Here is a 7,012-nt window from a genome sequence, read left to right on the forward strand (position 1 = left end):
CCAGCTAGTTCATACTACTTTAGTAATTTGTGTCCGTCGTGTCACAGCTAGCCTGAAGAGCCCTGATATTGGACAAAAGGCCTAGTCAGCAGTAGACACAGCAGATATAGTGTGGCTGATATATTATTATAAACTCTTCTTTACTTTCACTCAGTTATGATCAATAAGACCTTTAACTTTTCACTTCACCAAATCAACTAGATGTATGGAATGAGTTTAAAGGAAGTCTACGAGGGTGATTCTGGAGAAGGGTTATCTTGACAAGATAGGATCACTTATTTTCTCATAAGGAAAGAAGAGTAAGAGATGATATTATTCAAGTTATTTGGAAAGCTTATAAATAAAGGTCTCAAATTTCTTTGTATCAATGTCTGAAAGACAACAGGTCAAGAACACACAAGTTTAATATTTAGAAAAGATAGATAACTTTTCTGAAAATTTCACTTATAGGTAAAATATCATCAGCATAGTGGAGACCTGCACCATAAAAAAAAGTTTAAGAGAGGAATCAATGATTTATGGAAAATAAAGGATGATTTAAACTTTTTTTTTTTCTTAAGAGTGGGAGTACAAAGACAGCCTACAAGAACCAATGGTTCATTATAGTTGAAATGTTATTGTTAATATAAAACTTAATGAAGATTCAGCAGTGTACCATCTTAATTATCTATTACATAAAGCAATCATTTAATTAGAACCAATAAATATTAACATTTCGTGCTTCTGCAAAATACAGTTCCACTTCTGTGATAACAAAGTTGCTTGAAAACTGATACTGGGAAACATTCTCATAAAAATCCCAGTTTGTTTCAATAACTAATGTTTCTTATGAAAAAATTGTACTCGTTATGCAATAAAAGTGTGCTGACATATTTTAAACTTCATCTGGATTGATACAAGGGATTTCAAAAATGTAATTATTGGTGATAAGGCTTAATCCTTGAAACTATTTGCACTTGTCTTTGATAAAAACTGTTAAACTAATAATTAATAAACCACATTTTGGAAAAGCCAATTAAAATACTTTAGCTATCAATGCACATTTTTCATAAATGAAACATGTTCCATTTGCAGTAGTCACTCGAATGGATCAACTTTTTTTACATTTTGAGATCAAACCTATTTTGATAAATTACCACTGAAGCCCTAATGGAACAGTAGATGTGTTGGATAACTTTAGCTTTAAAGAGAGGTACTCTTTATAAGTTATGTAAAATTACCTATTTTCTATGTAAAACACAGGTGGGGGGGGGGCTCTGCAATAATTAGTGGGACTAAATGGAATTTGTAAAAACAGTTAACATTTGAGCTAACTTTAGCTACCCCTCTCTTATCTGATAATTTCAGTCTAGTTTAAAACAACTTTCTAATATTCTTGTTTAAACAAAATCAGCACTTTGGTAGAATTGCCATATTACATTGACATTAAGCAACATTCATTTCACATTAATTTTTAATCTAACAAGTTGCTTTTATCCTAGAAATGATACATCTGAGTTAGTTATTGTGGCTAAAATATGTAAAAGTAGGAGTAAGAGAAGACTGTGTGGGACTGAAGTGAAGAGGACACATGAAAGTGTCAAAACTGTTTCTTAGTCTTTTGGTTAATATTTCATTCCAAAAGTGTGGTTTGTTTATTTGTTGTTAATTTTACTTATGTTTTGCTTTTGACTATTATACGAATAAGTATACTTGCATCTGGTTGATTTTTTTTAAACATAAATATCAGCTTATATATATATTGCAATTTACCTAATAATTTAAAAATCATATTTGTTAATTTTTGGTTAATGCAGGTCATTTCAGAATGAATGATGAAATACTGTTAATCATGCTTACTACATGTTATACAATTTGTTTTTCATTAATTAGGAGGTGGAACAACATATGAAGATGTAAAGCCATTAACAGTATCTGAGGTTGGTTTTTAAATAATTAAACCTTATGATTTCCTGTACTGCATCACTCCTTGAAAGATATACTTACTGTGTAGATACCTTTTAATTTGGATTCATCTTTCTGATCATATAATACTCACAATTCTAATGGATACAGCAAATTTACAACAACAATATTGATATTCTTAGTAGTAATAGTACTAGTAAAAAGTTATTTAAAATTAAATGCAGTTTAAGTCAACTTAATTCTTAAACTCTTAATTCTTTATGGCTTTTCCTATATTACTCAAATATTAGGTTATAGATTTGTACAAGTTGTAGCATAACTTTGAATGGTGAAAAAATTAGTATTGTAATGTTCTATGAAACTGACTCTGTGTAAAACTAAAACTATTTACTAAAACTTTCATTAAATAGTTCTAGTAAAAGTTGAAATTATACTTACCAAGTAGTAAACTTAACGTTAGAATTTGTGGTTAACACTAACAGTGTTATTAAATCAACGCAAAATACTTATACAAATTAAGTACATTGCAATTAATATTAGATAATTTGAAGTTTATACAAATTATATTGATTCTAAATTCTAATGTTAGAAATGTTTTATGAAATAATTAATTTACATTAATAGTAATACTAGTAATACGTTAACTTAGCCAAAAAGCTTAACCCTTAAATTTTAAACTAAAATGAAAAATTTAAAGTAAAATGAAAAAAATGTTAAATTAAGCGCTTAACCGTTCCTCAACACATACAATTAACTGCTTAACTATTTTTAGCATTCAAAACTACTAAAGTAATGTTTTCTATTAACACTGAGTTAATAATATTCAGCATAATTAAAACTTTAAATCTGAAAAATTAAAAACTTACGACAAACTGCAGAAACCTACCTTCCAACTTTAAATCCATATTTGTAATTTTCAATTGACATTAATTCAAATAAAATCAGGTACTGTATATTGAACTGTTCTCAGATCTTTTTAAAACCATTTACTTAAAATGGAACTTAAATTCAATTGAATTACGTATATAAAATATGAACTGAGTCAAATGCACATCACTTATCTACTCTTGAAGAAGTAGTACCAACACTAATAATACAGACTCAGTTTCACTAAACGACCTAAGCTTTAACGATAAGACATACACTTGTCGTCCATCCCATGATGCACTGTAATATAAAGAATTCCCTAAGGCAAATATATAAAGTATAGTGCTTTTTTTTAATGGACTAATTATATGTACATAAAAGTTATATTTTCTTTTGTGTGGTTTCTTAACAACACAAGTTGTCGTTTTATTATTTCAAGACCAGTTTTCATTTCAAATACATTCACATAGACTATCCTTGGAGAATCTGAGATTAATAACAAACATTTTAAAAATTCAGAAAACGGCTAAAATGGGATAGAAAAAATAAAATAAAAACAACTCAGCGCCACTGTTAATGTAGTATTAAATTGTGACACGTTTTACCTCACTAAATATTAATAATAGCTGTTATTTGGGGTACTTTATATCAATTTAACAATTGTTAAATCGTTGGTCTTAACAAGAGTCTATTCAAAGTATATGTTGCGTTTCTGGTCGTTAGTTAATTTTCCGTAAAAATTCTTTCCGAAGAAACTTTAGCGATACAAGTCCTTTCTTAAATAAAACTGGTTTATTCTTTCTCAATACAACTTTACAATAAACTTAATTTCCACAGTCGCGCTATAACAAATACTTATACAAATTAAGTGCATTGCAATTAATATTAGATAATTCGAAGTTTATACAAATTATATTGATTCTAAATTCTAATGTTAGAAATGTTTTATGAAATAATTAATTTACATTAATAGTAATACCAGTAATACGTTAACTTAGCCAAAAAGTATATGTTGCGTTTCTGGTCGTTAGTTAATTTTCCGTAAAAATTCTTTCCGAAGAAACTTTAGCGATACAAGTCCTTTCTTCAATAAAACTGGTTTATTCTTTCTGCATACAACTTTACAATAAACTTAATTTCCACAGTCGCGCTATAACAAACGCTATAATTCACAACGAACGTCTCACGCGCTCGACTGAACTGTCCGTATCTATCTCTGTCTGCAGTTCAATTACACATTACATTACATTATTGCCGTCACTTCTTACCGGTCTTATATATACAAGAATACCGCATTTCTAGTAACCTCTCGAGACTTCAGGAAGGAACGTGCACGTTCGAGAATATGACGTGTTACTAGCGTCACGTGACCCCCGTTGTCGTAACATATAGTTCATATTTTCTAAGAAAATAGGTATCCTTATTTTAAATTTCTTTTCTGATATTATGAAGTTTTCCAAAGGACTAGGCTAGAATATCTTCTGGTGGGACAGAGGTAAATTTATAGACTTTGAACGCTTTAACCCGCGGTTTGATTCCCTGCAGTGGAAAAAGTGAGATATCTCATTGTGTAGCTTTGTACGAAGAAAACAATAACACATTTTTTTTTATTAATATAAAGTCCACATACGTGTAAAAATGTTTGGCAGTAAAAATAAAAAAATACCGTATTTAGCAGGGTCGGTAAAAGATGTGACTTAATATTATTTTATTATGATATAATATCACACAAACTATCAATCAACAGATTAAATTTTGGATGTAAGCTGTGATTTTTTTTATTTCAATATTTTTATCAATGTTGGCTATAATATGTTTTGGATTTTTAAAAAGAATTTTGAACATTATGTAATGTTTTTACTTTCTCACAACTTTCATAATTCACCGATTTTCAATAAGACATTTCATGCCAATTTCAGGATCCAGGATTTTATAATGAATATAAGATATTTCCAGAAATCTATCAGGATTTCGATAATTTGCACTAAAAGATTGCAAAATAAAAGCAACATATACTATTTACTCAAATAGTAAAGGCTTGAAAAAATTTAAATACATATGTTAGAGTATTTGAGAAGTTAAACCGGGTTTTAGTCCAGCTCTTATTCAACGATCGAAGTTCGTGTTGTGTTCTTTTGTTCACATTTTTACAAATGAAGATATAGTGATAGAACACTCACCTTCTAATTGCTAGTTTTCTTAGCTTAAATGTCAAGAGATTTTAGCTTTCTGAGATGGAATTCTTCCATGGAACTGGGAATGACGCTGAATGACAAGAGATTCTAGCTTTATGATATGAAATTCTTCCATGGAACGAGGAATGACGCTGAATGACAAGAGATTCTAGATTTATGAGATGAAATTCTTCCATGGAACAAGGAAAGACGCTGAATGGCAAGAGATTCTAGCTTTATGGGATGGAATTCTTCCATGGAACGAGAAAAGACGCTGAAAAAAATTGGAGGTAGACATAACAACAATTTCCTTTAGATAGTGGTTGGTAATACGATTTGTGTTGTGAGTTTTAGTATCACAATATTTCTTTATTCGAATGCAAAGCCTCCTGGTGGTTGATCCAATAATATTTTCCTGGTTGCAGCCCGGGCACGTCAGCTCCTATACTACTAGCGAGGTATTTAATGGATAATATTTGTTGAAGAGCTCTCTTTAACCAAGATTCTGTTTTCAAAAGCATTTTAATCGAATTTGATGATGTAACTGTTTGATAATTTTTTTCTTAATCATGTATGAAATAGTGCCTAAGTAGGATGTGACTAAAGTAAGAGTTTTCATTGGAATATCTAACAGCAGAACATGGAGTACTGAGTTTTTAGTATGGGTGCGAGTAATAATTATTCTATTTATGAATCACAACGTAAGACAACGTTTCTTCAAAACATTTGTTTAATGTTCACAACTTCTGCTTTAAAAAGACTTTGATTTTCTTATATCTTAAATTCACTGTACAACAAGATTTTAACCAGAAATTGGAGCTGAGTCCCGACATTTCAAAAACTAAAAATATGTATATATAAAAATAAAGTGTTCATTTTTCACTTGAAGTTAAGTGTTTTTCATAAATAAACTTTCAGAGTGTTAGAGAACACTGATTGTTTGTGATCCACCATGTCCACTGGTAGGACCCTCCCAGACAGCCCAGCAAACAAACTATGCTGGCGACCATTCCGGCTAAAGAGCATTAAAATGGTGAAATGTTTTTTATCATCCGTTATATGGTTATTAAGACAGACGAATATAGTATTAAAACATTTAACAAAATACATTTTGCAATTATACTGTATGTTTTAAACGTGTACATTTTTAAATGACTGGTTTACATAATATACAACGAAAGTCGTTTTCTTTTTTATTAGTTGTTCGTGTTGGCAGGACAGGAAGTGTGAAAAAATTATAACTATCAAAGTTGTCGATATTGTATCGCAGTTACAAATATAATAAATTAGTAAGATATGCGTTTTAAAACCTGTTTTAGAGTTTGGTTCCTTTATATGGTACCTAGTGTTTTTTACTAACTGCTTAATTTCAAGGAAGGTAATTTGCATGATGTCACTCAGTAATATAAGCACATTTAGTGTAGCTACAATATAAGTATTCTAAAATAATTAGTGCTGTATATGTTTTCTTTATTTCAAATGGACTCATCAAAATGTCAGTTAGGATTTGAATATGAAATCTTTACACTAAAGGTAACGTCACACGTCTGACAGATTTTGGCAGGGCTTCACTACTATAAACTTTAGTAGTGTTACGACAGCGGAAATCACGTGACGCTGGTAACACGTCATGAGATTCTCGAAGGATCATGACTTTTCCTGGTAACTCTAGTTTGTTCCAGGCGCCCTCGATACAACTTTGCAATACACAGAATTTCCGCAGTCAATGTGTTTGCAATCTCGATAACAAAACACTCATTTTATATTACCGTCACTACCACTCGCTTGACTCAATTATCTGTCTCTATATCTATCTATCTGCCATTTATTTCTCCGCTTTATTTGCAGGGCTTATATACTAAAAAAGAGGAAAGAATAAACTAGTTTTAATTAAAAAAGGACTTGTATCACTGAAGTTTCTCGGAAAGAATTTGTACGGGAAATTAACAAACAAGTAGATATGCAACAAATTGGTGTCAGAGAATGGGAAGAAAAAAATGAAAACCAAAGGTGGCAAATCAAACTACAACTTAGCAGATTTGATGGTAGCAATACAAGAACAACGA

The sequence above is a fragment of the Limulus polyphemus genome, unplaced genomic scaffold (assembly GCF_000517525.1).
Source record: "Limulus polyphemus unplaced genomic scaffold, Limulus_polyphemus-2.1.2 Scaffold661, whole genome shotgun sequence".
In the NCBI taxonomy this organism is placed as follows: Eukaryota; Metazoa; Arthropoda; class Merostomata; order Xiphosura; family Limulidae; genus Limulus; species Limulus polyphemus.